Raw genomic sequence first — 20,690 nt, forward strand, 5'->3', positions numbered from 1 at the left:
GACCACAACAAGCCTTATAAAGAAAAACATTTAATTGTGGTGGCTTACAGTTCGGAGGTTCAGTTTATTATCTCGTGGGAGGATATGGCAGTGTGCAGGCAGATGTGGTGCTGGAGAAGTAGCTGAGACTCCTACATCTTGCAGGCAACAGGAAGTGGTCTGTCTCCCTAGGAGTAGCTTGAGAGTAGGAGACCTTAAAGCGCCGCCCCCCCCTCCCGCCACCAATGACACACTTCCTCTAAGGCCATACATACTTCGAAGAAACCACACCTCTTAAATAACACCACTCCCTTTGGGGGCCACCTTCTTTCAAACCACCACACTGGGGGTGGGGGATGCAAATGGTAAATGCATCCAAGGCAACCCTGAAGGAAGACAACCCTGATGCTAAAAGGTAAACAACAGTTTGCTATAAAGGACTTTCACAAGCACCAATTAAATCAATGCTTAAAAGAGAGAAAGAAAAAGAGCTAGGCCATTCCGATCTGCATATCTTAATTAAGTACCAAATATTTTTTCCAATTTTTGAGAGTGGAGGTTCAGAGTTTGGTGAACCATGACCGGGGAAACAAAACAAAACTCTTATAGTGACTGCTGGGGGGAGGGGTGGGGGGAATTTTAACTCAACAGGAAAAATGAGCTGAACCCTCCCATCTCAGGGAAGTAGGGGACCTTCCGATGAACAGAAAGAAAGGCTAGGGTCTGACATTCAGGTCTGCCTTGGCCAAGCACTCCAGAACTGGGCCCTTGGGCATGAATGAGACTTCACCTCAGTCTGCTCATGGCACTCTTATTGCTGCATGACCATTTCCAGTCTTTCCCCCCAACTCTTAGATGGTGGATAAAGTCTGAGTATTTGCCAGCTCTCTCCAGTTCCCATGCACAGCCCCATGGAGGCTAGTGGCTCACAGCCCTCCCAACAGAGGTGCAGGGAGGGCTTGACAACCCTGCTGCATGGGATGCTTCTAGCATCCCGGACACAAGCCTGACTTGTAAAATATCTACCTACCCCAAATGGCGTGGACAGAGGACATAGCGTGGTCAGGTTACCAAGGCTTCGGCAATGGCAAGGCCGAAGCTAAGGCTGACCTTTTTGTTTTAAAGGTAATGAAATGTTAAATGTAAGTATAGAAGGTAACCATACAATTCAGTAGATATCCCCAGAGCTTAGTGATATGCAAATATCTTGTTCTTAAAGTAAAAACATCAAGAAAAATCGTGTGGATAATACCTCTTTTCTAGTCTCTGTCTGTCTCTGTCTCTGTCTCAGTGTCTCCCTCCCTCCCTCCCTCTCTCCCTGTGTGTGTATGTGTATGTGTGTGTGTAACAATTTATCTCCAGTGTTAACATATTCAGTAATACAATGGATCCTCCCACTCTTTCCGGAACATGTCCTCCCTTGGTCCCTCCGGACACCCGGGGTAGGTATGCTCCTGATTCATGCATTAACCTTCAAAAGAGAATACGGACCCTCCATCATTGGTGACAGGAACAACCATGTCAGCTTTGGAGGAAAGCATAGTCCATTGTTCCAACAATCTCACACATAGGACAAGCAGGAAGGAGACCATTGGATTGGGAATGGTAATATTCACTACAGCTGTTCAAAGAAGGCGTTTCACAGGCTGGGAGGCACATCCAAGAGACAGGTGAATTTATGGCAAGTGAGGAAGGATCAGGGATGTTGCTTTTGTGACAGGGTTTTAGACCCCCCCCCCCACCGAATCATTGTATCTGCCAGGAGAGATACCTGATACACACAGGCTTCCTTGTGTTGCAGACACCTGGCGGTTTTGCCACCCAAAGTTTCGCCCCTGAGTTGGAAGCATACGCGTGTGGCAACTTGTCACACTGCCTATGACAATGTCCCATTGGCACAGTCACCGCTCACGCTGAAGTAGACTGTAGTGAAGTGGGGTTGGAACACGAGGATTTAAAAAGGAGCAATGTCTTTCTTGCAAGGCTAGACACGTTCTCCCAGAAAGTCATAAATCCTCCTAAGGTCCAATTACCGTACAGCAGGCCATGCCCTCTGCCCCATCCCCTACTGTCACAGGCATCTACTGCCTTCTGTCATTGGCATGAATGGAGTATGAGGCCCTCACTACTTATAGCCCTGCCTCTGGCACATGACATCAAAGAGCCGCTTTTCTTTGTAAATTGCCTAGTCTCTGGCCCTCTGTTATAGCAAAAGTAAATGAACTAATACACCAGTACAGTGAACACGTGGGAAACCCCTTAATACTCTGCAGGGCAATCCAGGGAATATGAGGCTTACATGGAGCAGATGAGACTCAACTGAAACGAGAAAGGAAATAATAAAAAAAAAAATAACTCACGGGAAACTTCTAAAGGAAAACCAAAACGGAGCTTTAAAACCTGAATGTTCTAAAATGTTTTCAAGAACTTCATACCTTCAAAGGTCAGGAGTAGTAAAGGGAGAAATCAAAACTTATTTTGTATCCATAATCAATAAAAATCCTCTTGGCCGGGCACAACAGTGTCAGCTCTCAAGAGACTGGAACAGGACCGCTGAAAGCTCCAGGCTAGCCTGGGCTACAGTGAAAACCTATCTGCTGGGGGAGAAGACCTACTGTCATCCAAGCTACGGGGCCAGCAAAGTACAATGAAGCTTTCCATCCAAATAAGAAGGGGAAAACACGCATTGACCCCATGCAGAATATAAAGAAATAGGTTAGATATAGCTGCAGATCATGTGACATTGACACGCTAAAAAGAGAAGAATGGTACCATATACAATTGCCATCCAGCTTGGAGAAGCGCAAACAGGACACCAAGAACCTACTACAAAAGCCCACCTGAAGGAGCCCGCAGAACGAGTAACTGAGCCCTCTCGTCTCCTCTCACGCCGTGGCCTGTTCCATGACGGCTGCGTGCTTCAGCAGACAGAGCCGAGGATGACTACATCAATGTAAGCATCAGAATCCTGTCACCAGCGCTACAGATCTCACTCTTACCAGAGTCTACAAGCTCAACATCGCCCTTAAAAAAAAAAAAAAAAAAAGCCATCTCTCTCCTCCCACCCGACCTCCCTGCGCACTGAAACAGCAGAGAGGTCTCTGGTAGCTGCTACTATTTCCCAGAATGCTACACAGCAGAATTACTTCCTGCTTAGCCAACATCAGCAGAGATTCTTCGTTGTGGCTTAATGGTCCGGGAACATTTCTTGCCACGTGCTAGGACTTGGTGGGAAGGCCAGGGATTAGAGGGTAAGGGGGTATAAGAAATGGCAGGCTTTGGGGTGGGGGGAGGTCAGAAACTGACGCATGCCAATAAATCACAGCTCTTCCTTTTCATCCAGAACACAACTCGGGTGGTATTATGGTCAAGCTGCTGCTAAGCGAACAGTTCATTTACTTATTCTCAGTAGCAGGGACACACGGAGGCTGCAAGCCTCTCCCTAAGCAAACAGGTATGGGAGCCAGCAAGGGGGCTGTGAGGAACCTCTGCTGTCCCCTTCTGTTCTGAACGTGGGACCCATCAGGTGAGGCAGGGCAGGTAGCTTCCTTCCATCATGCACCCTCCACTGTGACACTGGCCCCTCACCACATGCCTAAAAAGATTAGAGCCATGGACTGGGACGTCTTACAGCATGAACTAAAGTGAAACCTTTCTATGTCGGTTACCTCAAGTATTCTGTTACAACAGGGAAAACTTCCTAACACACTGGTCCTCCCTGAACAGAAAGGGGGACGCTAATATTTTTCCTAATGTTCAAGTCATCTAATTAGAAGAATGGGAAACTTTGTGGTTCTCCAAGACGAAGTGAAGTATTCAGTACATATGAAGCTATGTTGTAAGACATTTATATTCTTAGAAAGAAGAGAAATAAATTTAGTCCCTTTTTAAAAGAAAAAATAAAAATAATCTAAATCTGCCCCATGACAGCAAAGTAAAGCTATGGAGACTGTGGGTTGACTGGATCACATCACTCATGGTATAAATAGAAGCTTTCTCCTCCAGCAAGTTCAACAAACCACAGGCAAGTTTCTCCCTGCCGTTCTGGACAGGGCTAAATCAAGCCCATCATCCCCAGATTCTCCTCTTCATTCTTTTTGGAAGGAGAGAAACTGGCATCAGACCTGTAGCATCGGAAAAGTGCTTCAAAGCCCCACACCCACTGCAGAGTGTCAGAGTTGGGTGCTAGTCATGTAAGTCTACCAACCAAGGAGCAGAGTTGGGGTGGAGCTCAGCCAAAGAGAACTGTAGCACCCGCCGGACATCCTAGAGGGAAGGAATCCCTTTGATAATTTGTGAAACCCAAGTTGGCAATCTATAAAGTCGTGGTCACACGGTGTGAAACGAGAATTTCACCCTTGGGTTGGATAAAGCCTAAGACAACGAACCAGAAAAGAAGCTACCAATAAAAAGATGTCTGTCCACGCAACAGCGTTTATGTCTTTAAAATTTGGAGAACTTAAATATTCAACACCTGGAAATTATTTAGATCCAGGATGGCAGGGCCATGGTAGGAACCATCACATCACATTGAAAAATTACTATGATGATGACCACCAGAGCATTATGGGAAAATGAGCGCGCCAGAAATCAGAAGACAAAATGAAAGTGATGAATTCCACTAAAACTGAGGAAGGTGCGTGTGTAAGAAGGAGGTACATGGTTGCTATAGAGCAGCAGTTCTCAGTCTGTGGGTCATGACAGGTTGCGGAGTTGAATGACCCTTTCACAGGGGTCACCTAAGACCATGGGAAAACGCAGCTCTTTACACTACAATCCATAGCAGTAGCAAAATTACAGTTATAACATAGCAAGAGCAATTTTATGGTTAGGGGCCCCAGAACATGAGCAGCTGTATTAAAGGGTCGGAGCATTAGGAAGTTTGAGAACCACTGCTGGATAGGAAGATGATGGCCAGGAGTTTATTTTGCTTTGCTTTTATTCATTTACTCTTTGCCATGTAAGGGACCGAGCCAAGGAGTTTGCAAATCTGGTAAAAAGTTCTGCTGCTGAGCTACAAACCCAGCCAGCTTTCACTTTTAGTTTGAAGCGACATTGCATTCCGTCATCCAGGCTAGCCTTAAATTCCCTGGGGATTGTATCCCAGGCAGGAAGGACTTAAGTGTGTGTGGTCTCTCTGCTTCAGCTCCTGAGAAGCTGAGATTATAGACTTGAACAACCAAGACTCCAGTTCTTCACTAATTCATTAAATCTGTAACCTACCATTTTCATGATTGAAAATTATAACTGAAGGGGTACCTAACAGTGCACTGATCACTGAAGAAATTACTATTTTAATGGAAACTTTTAAACTATTATTTTTTCTATTTTTCAATGAGAAGTAAAAATGTTTACATCTATGGTACACAATGTTTTATTTTAAATAATCCATACACCTGCAGAATGGTCCATCCTGGATTATCTCACATACTTACAACTTTTTATAATATTCATATTATACTCTCAACAATTTTCAAGAATGTTATTAACATTATAATTAATTATAGTCAACACTGTTATTAATTATAGTCTCTAGGCTGCACAACAGAACTCAGAAACAAATCACTACCTTTAAATAACATACTACTAACAATTACATGGTAGGGGCTGGAGAGATGGCTCGGTGGCCAAGAGTACTTCCTGCTCTTCCAGAGGACCCAAATCAGCATCCTAGCACTAGCATTAGGTGTCCCATGACTACCTGTAACTCCAGTCTCCATGGATACCTGCACGTATCCATAGACACACACACACACACACATTACACAAACGAACAATTTAAAATAAACCTATAAAATAAAAAGGAGCCAATTAGAAGCCAATGTTTCGCTTCTATAGCACTACATACAACTTTTCCCACTGGCTAGGTTTATTTATAAAGTGTGATACACAACAATTACTGAACCGAAGAGTCCATATTTAAATTCCTATTCTCATTGGAATATGTACTCAGGGGTAAAAGAAAGTGCATACTGAGGCAATCTGACAGCAATTAGCACAGAATATAAAATAACAAAGTCTTTTCCAGAAGCCTCTACATCCAAAATTTGCCAATCCACCCCTTCTCACCTCTTACATAGACCTTTCCCACTCCCGAGTTGAACAATTCAGGCAATATTAAGATGGGGAAAAGGTAACTTCCTGAATGGAGACGGCACACGCTTACACTCTTAGCACGAGGAGTTCACTGCCGGGGCAGCCACAGTCAGTGCCAACATGAACTGCCTGGCATGATCCTGACATGGAAACTCCGGAATCCTCTCAACTAACTCATGTTCAAATGCAAGCGTGTTCATGGGTTTTCTTATACTCCAGTAGTCCATATAATTACCACAAAGTTATATCTAGCTGATGATGGAAGATCCTTGCTTATATTCTAGGCAAAGAATCATTCTTTGTTAAAGATTCAGGTACTTAAAGGAGGAAAGGGGCTGAGGCTAGAGCTGAGCTTCTCGAGGGCTTGCCTACCATACGCAAGGTCTGGGGATCAATCCCCAGCTCAGCATAACATGGGTATGGTAGCACTTGAGAGGTAGAAACAAGGGGATCAGAAATTCAAGGCCACCTTCAGCTACACTGCATGTTTCAGACTAGCCTGGTATACATAAATGAGACCTTGTCTTTACAAAAGCAGTATACATACACACATAAGTGTTTTTAAAATGTGCAGATGGACAAATAAAAAGCATTGCATAAAAGAGATTAAAAAGAACATCCTACCCAAAGAGATGTTCCGGTCAGGCGTAATTTCACTCAGTTTGCATTCCACACATCTTTATTGTGTATATGGAAATGTGGCTCCAAAACAGAAAACAATACAGGTGGAGGATGAAAATGCTAGAACTAAGAAGGGAGATGATAAAGGCTACCAGGATGGCTGTTCCATTGGAAGGTGCCATTCAGCACCTTAACGAGCAACAAAGTAACTTTGTAGACTCCAAGGAAGAGCATCCTAGGCCACAGCATGGTTCTGTGATTGAAATCTCAGCAAGAGACTAGCATGGCTCAGACCACTATGCAGGAAGAAACAAGAGCTGGGATGAGCAGTTTGCCGGGGAGGGATAGGGGACTCACACAGGGCCTTGCATGCCTTCGGCAGACTATGGCTTTTACTACTGATGCCACTTATTTTAACAGGAGCATAGTGGCTGCTGTGCTGGGAGCCCCAGAGCCAGATGAATGGTACCAAGTGGCCAATTCCGAGTCTGTATCTTGACGCAAACCCTAAGACATGAAATGAGAAAGGTTGGAATTCAAGGTGATTATGTTTTTTGCTTTTTTTTTTTTTTTTAACCTAAGCAACTGAAATCACATTTCTACCCAGTGAGATGGAGGAGTCTGGGTAGAATGTTTTGGACGCCAGCTCCACAATGCTTGCAGCCTGGCCATTTAATATGCAAAGATTAGGGTCACTGTAGAGGTGACACATGAACACATTCAAAATGTTGGGGGTGGCTGGCATGCAGATGGAGTCTACCTAAACCCAGCAAAGACGGAATACAGACACAATGGCATGGCATGGCTCCTAGGGTATCCTAGCTTTACCAGAGGCTTGCAGATGGATCAGGAAGGGAGAAAGAAAGGCTGCAGGGAGAGAGTGAAGAAATGAAGAAGGCTTGGCACCGGAGACAGAGCTCAGGGACAAAGGGAATGCAGGGAACAGTGAGCGAGTCACCAGGAAAGGCAAGGAATAAGTGTGGGCCACAGAGCAGGACTCAGCCATCACTAACCTCCACAACAAGCTACACCACGGGGCACATGACCCAGAGTCACAGCAAAGGGCACAAGACTCAGTGTGCGGACCACCAAGGCTGACTAGAGGAGACAGGAGAGTCCTCAAGTAAGTTTTGAGAGTCTTTTTTATTTTTATGATATTATGGTTTAAATCTGTTGAAACATATACAGAAACTAGTCTTGAAAAGAGCAATCTCCGGTGCAAAATGAAACCACAGGGCTCCTTATCCAAATATTAGGAAACTCAAGATAACGACAAGGCATTCAATGAAGCATGGGGCCCTTCCAAAGAGCTGGCTCTGGTGAAAGCATTTGGGATGTCTAAGTAGCTGTCTTGGACATGGGGCATCTGAACTGGAACAAGCTGGAGGCAGTGTTGGCACAGAAGGCTTCTTTAACCTTTGCTTCCCCAAAGAACTTCATTGCTTACTAGAGGAGAGAAGCAGATACAATGCTACAAACTTAAAGAGATTATGCTAGAACATAATTTATTTCCTTTCCCCCTCCCAACTTGCTTTCAAAGCTTAAATCAGCAAGTCTGGATCTATGTCATTTTGTATGATAGCAAAGAAGGGCAGAGCGTCGTTAAATTTGATAGCACCAATAAAACTATAAGGAGAGAGAGAGAGGGAGTGAGAGAGAAATGGGATTGTGTTCCATTGGTATGCAGACAAAAAAATTCTTTTAATTCTCCTTCATAGTACACAGCGCAGTAAAAGTTTTGGCTAATGTCCCTAAATGATCAGTTAAATCATCAATTCATTTTGGTTCCACCCCAGTGACATCAAAAATAAAGGCTAAATCAGAATACTAAGCATGAATGCTAAAAGCAAGACAGGATTCTCCAACTTCTCACAGTTATTAACCAGTCTTCTTTCTGCTGCAGTGTTGAACACACACACACACACACACAACACACACGCGCGTGCCTCAGCCAATCCACAAGCACCATGTCTCATGTGTTAGGTGTTGTCTATATTCAAGTTCCTTCCCTCTGCACTTAGCTCCCGGTATTAGGCTAACGGGAGATTGCACACGCCCCACTGAACACATACTCTGAGAAACACAACCCCTAACTTGCAGGGGTTTCACCACATAATGTGGCTAACGCCCTTTAGGAACTTATTTCCCGGACTCCCGTGAAGCCTTTCCTTGCCAGCTAGAGTGCGAATTCGCCATGCATCTATGCGTCCTGCCTGTGTGTCCGTGTCCCCATTGCAGGGATTTTCACAGTGACTATCGTCATTCTTAGGCAAACCCACTCCTGCTGCCAGGCGATGAGTCCGGTGAAAATAGCAGCTGATGTGCGCTTAGCACCTAACACAGGATGCCAACCACCAGATGCAACAAGGGATTTGAAAGAAGAGCTGAACTGCCCCATAAAGGAAACCATCACCCAGCAACACACATCCTAGAGGTAGTTCTCCAGGAAGACAATGGTTGGTTTCCTAGAGAGCCAATTCTTGCCCAAGTATGGTCACATTTTTTATTTCAGTGGTCCTCAACCCTCCTAACGCTGAGACCCTTTAACACAGTTCTTCATGTTGCGATGACGCTCAACCATAAAAGTATTTCCATCGCTACTTCACAACTGTTCATTTTGTTACTGTTATGGATTTGTGATGTAATATCTGATATGCAACCCCTGAGAACTGCTTTATATCTTCACCAAACTGATGGCTATTAAGCTTCCTCATGTCCTGTGAATGTCTTGGGAATGAGGCTTCGTCTATGGCTCCCGATCTTAGAAGACAGGACCACATATAGCCAACTGAAGGGTTAACAGCTAATAGGGTAGGTTACTGGTAACTGCTCTACCAACAGACAGGGACCTGTGTGCTATGTGATTCTAAAAAGGAAGCCAACACGGTTGCAGTGGTCAGAAGGGCATTTAGAATTTTCCTTTTTAATTTTAGACACTGGGCTTGAAGAGATAGCTCAGTTTGTAAAGTGCTGGTACATACAAGGGCCTGAGTTTGATCTCCAGAACCTACTTTTTAAAAGCTAGGCACAGTGGGACATGTTTGTAGTCTAGGCACAGCAGCACCAAGGGGGTTGGGGGAGCTACGGGTGGCCTTGAGGCTCACTGCTCAGCCACCCAAGCCAGTGAGACTTAGCCTCCAAAAACCAAACAAAAACAGAAAAAGAAAGGGAGGGGGGAGGAAAAAAGATGGAGGGGGAGGGAGGGGAAGGAGGGAGGAAGGGAGAGAGGAAAGAAGGGAGGGAGAGAGGGAGGGAGGGAGGGAGGGAGGGAGGGAGGGAGGGAGGGAGGGCATTTCTAAGGACTGACACCCAAGGTTGTCTGGCTTCCATATGGATGTAAGCCCAGTTGTATGAGTCCATGCATGGGAGCGCCTCAAGCTCAATTAGAAAATGACCAATTTACTACCACAGAAAAATCTTATAACACACAGCAGGACCTCAGCATTACAGGTTTATAGGTAATCTCAGATTAATAGGAAAACCACACCCCAAGCACCTATAAACACACTGAGCTCAAATTTAACAAAGACGTATTAACATTTTGTTTTTGTTGTAGTTTGTTGGCTTTTGAAAAAGGGTCTTGCTAAGCAACTTATGTCAGCCTGGAACTCACTATGTAGAGCAGACTGACTTCAAATTCATAGAGATCCACCTGCCTCCAGCTCCTGAGTGCTGGGATGAAAGGCATGCGCCCCCACACCTCATGGAGGCTTAAAGACAATATTCGAATCTGCTACTTTAATGAGTAAATTTTCTTATGTATCTTGGCAATTCGGTTTAAGGCCCAAATATCCCGATTCTTATATAATGAGGTCTGGATATAGGAAATTAAATTGAGTTAGGTAAAGGGCAAAGGACACACACCAAGAAATTATACCTGAATCATGCAATTTAATTATTCTTGGTGATTTGCTTTCATAAAACCAACACGCATTTTATTGGGGAAAAATGTGTTAGAGCTCCGATAATTGCCTCTGCATAACTCAATGTTTACATTGCTGTGAAAATAAAGTGTAAAGATATTAAAAACTGCAGCTGCAACTGTAGGCATGTTTGGGTATACGACTGAAGTCCGTGGCATTGCATATTAACGTTACACACTCTAAGTCTTTATAAGAAATTACTGACTAGATCACATGATCTTGATAGCTTTTCTGTAGACTCAAAAAAAAAAAAAAAAAAAAAAAAAAGAACAATTAACGTCATTGATGGAAATATTCATCAATCTTCATTTTACAAGCCACTAAAACAGTTACATGGTAATTAGTTTGATAGTTAAAGGTATTAAATATATAGTTATATGAGAAAAATAACATGATTGTGCTGCTTACCCAATCTTAAAGATTGGAATGTGACTCTTAAATGATTCAATAAACTAATAGCCACAACTACATAGAAAGTGGTTGGTATGTGTGTATGTGTACACGCGTGTGCACACACGTGCACGTGTCCACTCGCCAAACGGTTGGGCTGTGTGAGATAGTAATGGTATTAATGGGAATTTATTTCCCTGAAACAGTTCACACACCCTATACAGAATTTAGACAGAAGGATGAAAATCATGAACAGAGGCTGTGATGGCTAGTTTTAAGTATCAATCTGACAGTCTATAATCAGCTTGGAAAAGCATTTCACTGAGGGACCTTAGCTCAGCAGGTGGGCATGTCTCTGGAACACTGCATGATTACATGAAATGATGTGGGAGGACCCGGTGTAAAGTGGGTAGCGCCATTCCCTTGGCTTGGGTTCTGAACGACTTAACAGTAAAGAGAGATGAGCAGTAAGCATGCATGCATTGATTCATTTCTCTCTGCTCTTGAGTGTGGATACGATGTGCCTGACTGCTTCAAGTTCCTTGACATACCGTCCCTGAAATGATGGACCATAACCACATTGCGATCCACAATGAACTCTTTCTTCCCCCCCCCCAAGTTACATTTTTTACATATCCACACAAACAGAAGCGACACACAGACTCTGAGCAACACAAGAGAAAGCTCCGGCTTTCACATACTGAGCGTTGGACCTTGTGCACAGTTGCAGGCCAGACAGTTCCTGAATAAGCACAGTAACGTTACTGCCAATAAAACACGTCAAGAAAACGATAGGCATCAAAGTAAGGTTACAAAAGGTTCTGAGGTTCCGTGATCTACCTTTTACTAAAACAGGGAAGGGTTCCCCTCCACGAACGGCTCATATCAGCAAGGAGGGAGCGGCCCTGGGCAGGTTTGCTCCAATCCTTCCCGCTTACTCTTCGTGCCCATCTTCCTGCAAGCCTTGTTCCATCCCCAGAAGCATCGGCTGCATTAGCTACTTTGCTTTATTGCTTTGTGGGTTCCAGGTACTTGTCATGTTTTGGAACCTAGCTACACCATGGGCCGATTTCTGCTTTTTAATGTCTTAATCTGTAACTGCTGGATGTCTGAACAAGGAGTGATTTGAAGTATGATCCTACACTATCTCTCTATCTGGAGATCTTGGAGCCAAACTTTAAATGGATAGCATTTCTTTTGGATGTATTCAGATAAACCACAAGCACAGATCTCTGGGGGAATAGGAACTAGTAAAATGTTCCACAGAGGCCACGTTTTACTGCGTTTTAGATATCAGCATTGACTTTTAACATATAATACATTTAGTAAAGAGAATAGAGGGGACACAGATGGTTAGATAACTGGTACCACCATTATCCAATGCCCTCTATCCTCTGTGGGCAAACGCATGCTCATGGTGCACATACCAACAAGCTAACATACATATTCACATTCACAAATGCAAAATAAATAAGTCATTAAAAAACAACTCCAGCATCTATTATTAAGTAAATACTTAAGTGCCTGTATTATGTTATGTGCGTTAAACAGGCCGATGGAAACTAATGAAGAACTAAAGCAGTTAGACAATGTGTTTACCCTCCGGGTTCGATCACATAGCTAGAGAAAAGGGGACTAGGGATCAATGCCAGAGCTCAGCAGCTTGCACCCCAGAGTACTGGGTGACACCCCAAAACCCATGAGATGCGCTCTCATAAAAATGTAATCAGTTCATATATACAAATCGATGATGACACAAGTAAAACAAATATATTTTTATATACATTATTTTATTTAAATTATTCAAAGGATTCTCTGGCATCAGATACTGATAGTGAGGGATATAATTAAAAGTCTTATGTGCAACAACAGCACATCTACTTAAGGCTCAGACACACAAGTTCTACTTCTTAAAAACTGTACAATATGATAACAGTTCAAAGCTGAGGTGCCTCTTTGACTAGCTTCAGCACACACGGAATACAGGTACACCTGGTCGATGTGTGTGCTTATTTTGTCCACAACAAATGCACATATGGTATTGCTTTGTAAACATTCCAAGTTTATCATTATGAAATCATTTCTCTTGGGAAAATTAACAAATCGGTGTTTTAAAGTCTGTCTCTTGAAAAGATGTTCCATTTTGTGGTGGTATATGCCTTTACTATGAGTTCCTTTGGAGGCAGAGGGAGATGGATTTCTGAGTTCCAGAATAGCCATGACTACATGGAGAAATCCTGTCTTGAAAAAACAAACAACAAGAAAAAAAAAAACCTTTGCAATATCTAGACATCAGATATTATATATATTATTTATTTATATTGATTAGTATTATCTCATTGGCAATAAATAATTCATATCTGTGAATTCATTCTACCTGTAAGACTGGACAATGAACTCAGAATCATACCCACATTCTCCTCTTTTTACATGTATGAAACGGTCAAAGAATCAAGTTAAAAGGTGCATGCATACACACACACACACACACACACACACACACACACACACACACACACACACCAAAATTGAGAGGAAAAAGATCTCTCTCTCATTTTAGGGGAATTTTATAAAACAGAAAAATCATGCCTAAAGTGAGCATAATGCTATTTAAGGGTGCTCTCTGATTGATTCTAATTATATACTTTGAAGCTAGAAGGCTTAAAAGTTCTTTGAAGTTAGGGAGACTTTTTTTTTTAAGTTTATTAAGACTGAAGCCTAAAACGCAGGTAATCAGGAAGAGAAAAAAAAAAAAAAAAAAAAAAAAAGCCGAACTTTATATTAGAAAATCCACGAGATAAAAATAACCTTATTTCACTATGTTAAAAACATATCTGTGAAAACACTGACTGTTTAAAAAATCCCTTCCATGTTCTGCTGGGAGCTGCACTATAATGCTACAAACGAAGACAGCTTCAGATCCTGTGGAGGAATGGGAATAATTGCGCTTATGAACTCAAAGTCTTTGCACAATGTACCGAGGAAAAAGATGGAAGGCGAGGAAACAAGTGGTGGTGGGCAGCAGTGACCAGGGAGAACAATGTGAATACGCATTTCACAGTTCTGCCATAATCCTTCTCCGAATGCTCTCTCATTACACAGAAAATGGGAGCACGCAGGCTGTCCCTTCCACAACTCGTGCACGTGGATGGGGCTGTGTCTGCGCCAGTGTCTTTTAAACTACCGCGCACACAGAAGGCATATGATGAGTATCTATGAGAAATGAAAGGGAAAATTCAGATTTCATCGAGCCCTGCTGTGTTTCCGTTTTCCTCTACGCGGTGAGCATGTCCCGAGGCCTTTGAGGTTCTAATAACCAGCAAGCCAAAGTTACATGGCACACACAGTAAGTAAGGGTTTCTCTTGATAGGAAGAATGTCAGTGTGCAGAAAAGAGACTTAAAAAATAGAAGGGAAGGGAGGGAGAGGAGGGAATGAGGGAGGGAATAAGGGAGGCAGGGAGGGAGGGAGGGAGAAAGAGGTAGGAAGGGAGGGAGGGAGGGAGGGAGGGAGAAAGAGGTAGGAAGGAAAGAAGGAAGGAAGGAAACAAGAAAGGAAGGGAGGGAGGGAAGAAGGAAGAGAGAGGAAGGAAAGAAGGAAGGAAGGAAGGGAGGGAGGGAGGGAGGGAGGGAGGAAGGAAGGAAGGAAGGAAGGTAGGAAGGAAGGAAGGAAGGAAGGAAGAGAAATGCCTGGTAACACACCTGGAAGAGACTCATGTAAGGAAATCACTTGACTCTGCTGTAGCTCAACTGTACCCAGACTTTTCAAATGATTACAGAGGGCTGTGTTCGGTAAGAACTACAGACAGGCATGAGGACTTGAATGTTCCTCGTCCTCCACAGAATTGTGTTTGGATACTTGGTCACCAGTTGGCGGTGCTATTTAGGGGTTCTAGGAGCTTTGGGATCTGCAGCCCAGTAGTAGGAACGGGAGCACTGGAGGACTGGAGGACAGCTCTACTTCAGAGTTGTGGAATATTAGTTAAAGGCGTGTTGGGTTCTTTTCTGTTGCATTTGTTTAGCTCTGTGAAGCTTTGTCTGATTGGTCTAATAAAAAAGAGTTGAACATAGGCTGGAGAAGGGATAGATGGGCCTGCCAGGCAGAAAGAATGAATAAAAGAAGGAGAGGGAGGAATAAAAAAGGAGGAGAGGAAAACATCAGGGACCAGCCACCTAACCATACAACCAGCCACAGAACAAGGACAGAAAGGTATATAGAAAAGAGAAAGGTAAAATCCCAGAGGCAAAAATGTAGACAGGATAATTTGAGAGAAGCTGGGTAGAAATAGGCCAAGCTAAAGTTGGGCATTCATAAGTAATAATAAGAATAAATCTCTGTGTACTTATTTGGGAGCTAGGTGACTGGCCCCCAAAAAAGAGTTTTAAAAACAAAACGAAACAAAAACCTATACTTCAGATCCAAGATCTCTGTATGATGCAAACTCTTGGTCTGTTAACTTGATCACTTGGAAAATTAAATGAAAAGTCTATCAGACTGTGGGGGTTTCCCTTAATTGCTAATTAATGTAGGGGGACCTAATCCACTGCCCATCCTAGGCAGGTATGCCCAGGCTGTGCAAGCTGAGCAAGCTGGAGCATTCTTCTTTGGCCTCTGCTTAGGTTCCTGCCTCCAGGTTCCTGTCTTGAGCTCTAGTTCTGGCATGTCAGGGTAAAAGACAGATTCTAATGAGTAAGCCTTCCCTCACCCAAGTTGCTTTAGTCCGTGTCTTATCACAGCAATCTGGGACACTTTGTTTTCTCATCTGCTGAGAGGGAAGCAAACTGCTTCCTTTACAAATATCACCGTACCTTCCCTGAAATGAAACTGAGTGTCAAAACAAAGCCTTCCCCTGGTTGAGTCACCTCTGCTGGACAAGAAAATAATCAATGCATCAAGTAACATACTTCTTTACATTCCGCTGTAATTGTACTAAGGCATAATGATTATGCTCTGATTCTAATCACGTACACTTATATTAATGTAAACTAATAGTAATTATACCCATCTGCTCCATATGTGTAATTACATCATTTTAAAAATTACTCTTGGTTGTTGGGAAAGAAAGCCGCTTTTAACAGAATACAGATAATTGAGTACAATGATAAACGGCCCTATGGCACTTCAGATTTTTGGAAATTATTGTCATTCACGTTATTCCATTTGGAATAATTCTGTAGAGGAGCTAGGAGCACTCACCATGGTTGGAATGTTTATGTTTCCCTAAAACCTGCATGCTGAGATCCTAACTTCAAAGCCATGGCAGCGAGAGGAGGTATAGCCTTTGAGAGGCGACTTCATGCATGGAATTCAGCCCCTTATGAAGAAGCCCTTTCCACAATTCGAGGGCAGAGAAAGATATTTTCTGAACCAGAAGCAGGTTACCGCCAGACACCAAATCTCCCTGTTCCTTCATCTTGGATTTCCAGCCTTCTTGGAAATAAGGGACTGATGTTCGCAGACTAGCCAATGGGCCATATTTTATTACAATGTCCAAACAGACTAAAAGAACCCTTACTACCCCCATTTCATCTGTGTGGAGAGTGAAGACTGCGTAAAGACAGTGAGCATTTTCGGAGTCACCCAGGAGGGCAGTGCCAAAGTCAGCTCTGAAGGGAAGGCATTACCCTTTCAGCTCAAGCCCCCCACACCCCCAACTACCATCTCCCCAGAAACAAAGCCTGCTCACATCACTCACACACATGAGCAGCCAGCTGCTACTTCTTAACCCAGTCCAGTGCACCCTGAATCCCACGTCAACACAGTCAACACAGACCCAGTAGACTGCCCACCCAGTACCCTTGCCTTCCACACCAGGGAAGCAATCAACGCACCTTTAATTTTCACACCTCCGCTCACAGTGCAATAGTGATCGGCATGGCCCAAACAGAAAATACGGAAGAATCGGGCTTCTCTTAAGTTTGTCCCTCCTGCATAATTCTCAGAGGTGAAGCCTTCATGAGCAGCTGAATTCCACGCCTGAAGCTCCCTCCCTCGTGTTCTAGTCACCTGCCAAAGGCTATGCCTTCTCCTGCTGCTATAACTTTGAAGTCAGGATCTCACTCAGCAGGCAGGCTTTAGGGAATCATAAATGATACCATTAATACTCTGATGGCCACCCTGGGTGGACCAGTGAATCTGCCGATCCTCCTGCATCAGCAATGACCAACACAGAATGCACACTGCTCTATCTCAGAACATATTCCACAGCAAAATAGATAGCGGGTGATTTGTTTCTATTAAACTTAAAATCAAGTACCTGTGTCTCAGCAAATGAACGCTGACTATTAATTTAGTGGGAATGTATTGTTATATAGAACATTAGTCGTTAAAATATTTTAATGACTACTTCTTAACCCGTATCAGACAGGAGATAAAGAAAAGTACACAGCAAAAAGGTGACAGCGAGTTGGCTATGACATCACCCATCAACTTAAGCCAGGAAAAGACACTGGAGAGAACAGGCAGATGGGTCAGAGACGTACGCAAACGCATGAGAGCACTGGTTAAAACAGCGCAGGCGCAATAGCTCAACACACGTGATCAGAACGAATGTTCAAAATACCCTTTGTAGGTTGGAACCCTAAATGGGGCCACTATGGCCCTTCCTTCTCATATTCATCCTTTGGCAACTGGCTCTGCCTCCTCTTCATTTTGATTCTGGAATCCACACAGATGACCCCTCCACTACCCTGGCTTCCCAGAGTTTTCACCCCAGGACCTTGCTCCCCACCCCCTTTGAACAAACCAACAAACCACTTCCACAGGGAAACACTCATCATTATCATTAACAGTAAGCCACTCCCCACACACCTCACAAATACCTTTCTTGATCTAACACCTGCTTTCTTTACAAGGCAACCCCTCCCCTCCCCCCCCCCCCGCCCGCAAAACACCCCACAGGAAGGACCACTGCTCAATCCCTTAGCCTAATCACCAGCATCGAGCCAGCCCATTACGTTGGCCTGTGCTATTTTGAAAGCTTCCCAGGTTGGCTTACCCCAATTTGAGACAACATTCTCTACCACCGCTCTCTTTGACTCTACATGTCGTTTTCCTCCTACCCCTGCCTACCCCCAGGCCTAGTGCTGGAGAACGCTGTCCTACCACTGAGCTATGCCTTCAGCCCTCCTTCTTCTATTCAGTTAACAAGCTTGCTTTTCCCTTTCATCGATAACGCCTTCACATTCCCAAACCCAAACCCACCAAACTACTCCAATCTATGCCAGTACATTTCATGCCTGTTGCTATGAAGATGGCTCAACTCTCTGCCCTCCTACTTAAAAATCCCAACTCCCCGGTAGTTTAATGGGCCCTGTCCGGTCATTTTTCCCTCAGACCTTCTTGACTACATCACTGATTTTTCTATCTTCTCCAGAGTCATTCTCTTCAGCACAGAGAATCATTCTCCATCTTTATAAAATGATTACTGGAGGGCATAGTTCTCCCGCACCTGCTCCTTCAGATTCTGCTCTTTCTTGCAAAACAAAACACCCCAAAACTTCTCAATAAATATCTGCGTTTCTGCTTATACTCTCTCTGGAGTCTGCTCTAATCATGCTTCAGATTCCGTCATATCACTCAACTCACCCTTGTTCCAGGCAACAAGACAGCCTTCGGGATGCCTGGTGTTCTGTCCTCTGCATCATCCCTCAGCAGTATTCCATCGATGTATTCACTTATCCACTATGCCCTCTGCACAGTACTTTCCTTGATATCCTAGACCGTTCTTCGGGGTTCTTTGGAACGGCCATCTCGGTCTCAACTCCCTGACCTGTAACACTTGGGTCCCTCGCTGCTCACTTCTTATACCCGGGTTTCCTATCTATAATCATTTCCTATGAGGCTTCATTCAATCCTGTGGCGGATCTATTCGTTATGTTGGTTTTTTTTCTCTAGCTCTGACCTTTCCCCTAACTTCAAGTTTGCATACCCAACTTCGTAATGAACAGGGACAGCTTATCACGTTAAACCTCAAGGTGTTGGCTTGCCTGCCCTGTCTGCTCCTTCATTTGTGTCCATTATCTAAATGATACTTTTTTTTCTTTCTATTCTCTTTGTCCATAAACTTCTGCCCCATGACATGCTTGAGTCTTTCCCTTTCATCCCTTGTATTCAAGGCAGCCACCAATCCTGTTTCTGAATGTATTTAGAAGCCAGCTACCCTTCATTCTTTCTACTGTTATGCCATCTCAGTCAAGACCTGGGTTTTCAGTTACTTCCTCATTTTTCACATTTATTAATTTTTACATGTATAAGTGCATCTACGCATATATACCATACATATGCCTGGTGCCTGTGGAGGTCAGGTGGAATTGGATCCCCTGGAACTTGAGTTATGTGATGGATGGTTGTGAGCATCTACGTGGGTGCTCATAACCAAACCAGGGTAGGTGCTCCAAACCACTGAGCATGTTCATATATTTATTTTCGTGGTTCTGGGGATTCTGTGCAGGATGGGATCATTCCACTACCGAGTGACACTCTCAACTGCAAGAACTTGTTCAGCACTGGTGACAAGAATAGCACCCAGTATGTATCCCACACTCGTAAACACTTATTCAGTAAAGAAACCGACATGATTGCCAACATCATTGTGAGCATCACCTTGACCACGTCAAAAGTCAAAGCAGAGTAACTGGTGACGTGATGGAAGATAGAGTGCAATAGGAAACACCAGAGAGGCACAACTAAGAAAAGAACTGAGTGTGAGGGCCAAGGGTTGTGCCGAGGCCAAGGTTCGGTGAGGAAGATAACTTCATACCTAGGAGCTGAGTTTTATTCCAAACTAGTGAAACATGGTCGCGAGCAGGATTTACTGCACATACAGAACCCTGAGTATTATTAGAGAAGCTTGCTATTACTTGACTGCCTCACCAGTGCCAGAACCACAGAAAGGAAATATGCATAACACAGAAGAAAGTTGGAAGAATACGAGGAGAGCCGGGCATGGAGACTACACCTCTAATTCTAGCAATCAGGGCGCAGAGGTGTGTGAGTTTGGGCACAGCCTGGTTGACGAAGCCTGGACTACACAGAGACTCTGTCTCAAACAAACAACTAAAAGGAAAAAAGAAAAAAAAAAAAAAAAGGTGATTTTGTAAAGTCACTAAAATCCACTATTATTGTTTGATTGACTGTCTCTCTATTTCAGAGTTATCTCTCCATCGCGTTCTCTTCCCACTGAAATAGTAATTTTATTCACTTTGCACAAGGGTCAGAATGAAATAAAATTCAAAGTCCTGTCAATATCTGTTAGAACATCTTATTAAATAGATGGTATCTTGCATCAGGAAAGCATATATTAGTGTTCATCTGTTCTGGGAACAGATATATTATGCTATATTAAAAATGTACAGACATAGAAAGAGAATTCACAATGAATATGAGTAGGAAAAATACAATAGAATTAAATGACATGAAATATAATGAGAAAATTGTATAAAGGATATAAATAAATTAATGGAACTTGGAATAGGCAAAGATATTTAAAAAAAAATATAAGGGCTGAAGGAGATGTCATGACATTTCAGGATTAATAGTTCATTCATCAGAATAAAAGCACTAGTACGCAAAAGGATGGATGTCTGTGCAGAAGAAAATGTAACTTAAAGAGAGATGGAAGTTTAGGGAAATAAAACATAAAATTATTTTCATTTCACACTGTGGTCTTCATTTGATACAG

The 20,690-nt window shown here is 43.4% G+C and overlaps 1 protein-coding gene across 1 annotated transcript in view; it reads right to left on the reverse strand.

The window, feature by feature from the left end:
- The window catches only part of Utrn (utrophin), a 456,941-nt gene that overhangs the window by 116,829 nt on the left and 319,422 nt on the right, over positions 1-20,690 (reverse strand). The gene's annotated exons all lie outside the window — the stretch shown is intronic.

This window comes from Phodopus roborovskii, unplaced genomic scaffold, assembly GCF_943737965.1.
Source record: "Phodopus roborovskii unplaced genomic scaffold, PHOROB, whole genome shotgun sequence".
NCBI lineage: Eukaryota > Metazoa > Chordata > Mammalia > Rodentia > Cricetidae > Phodopus > Phodopus roborovskii.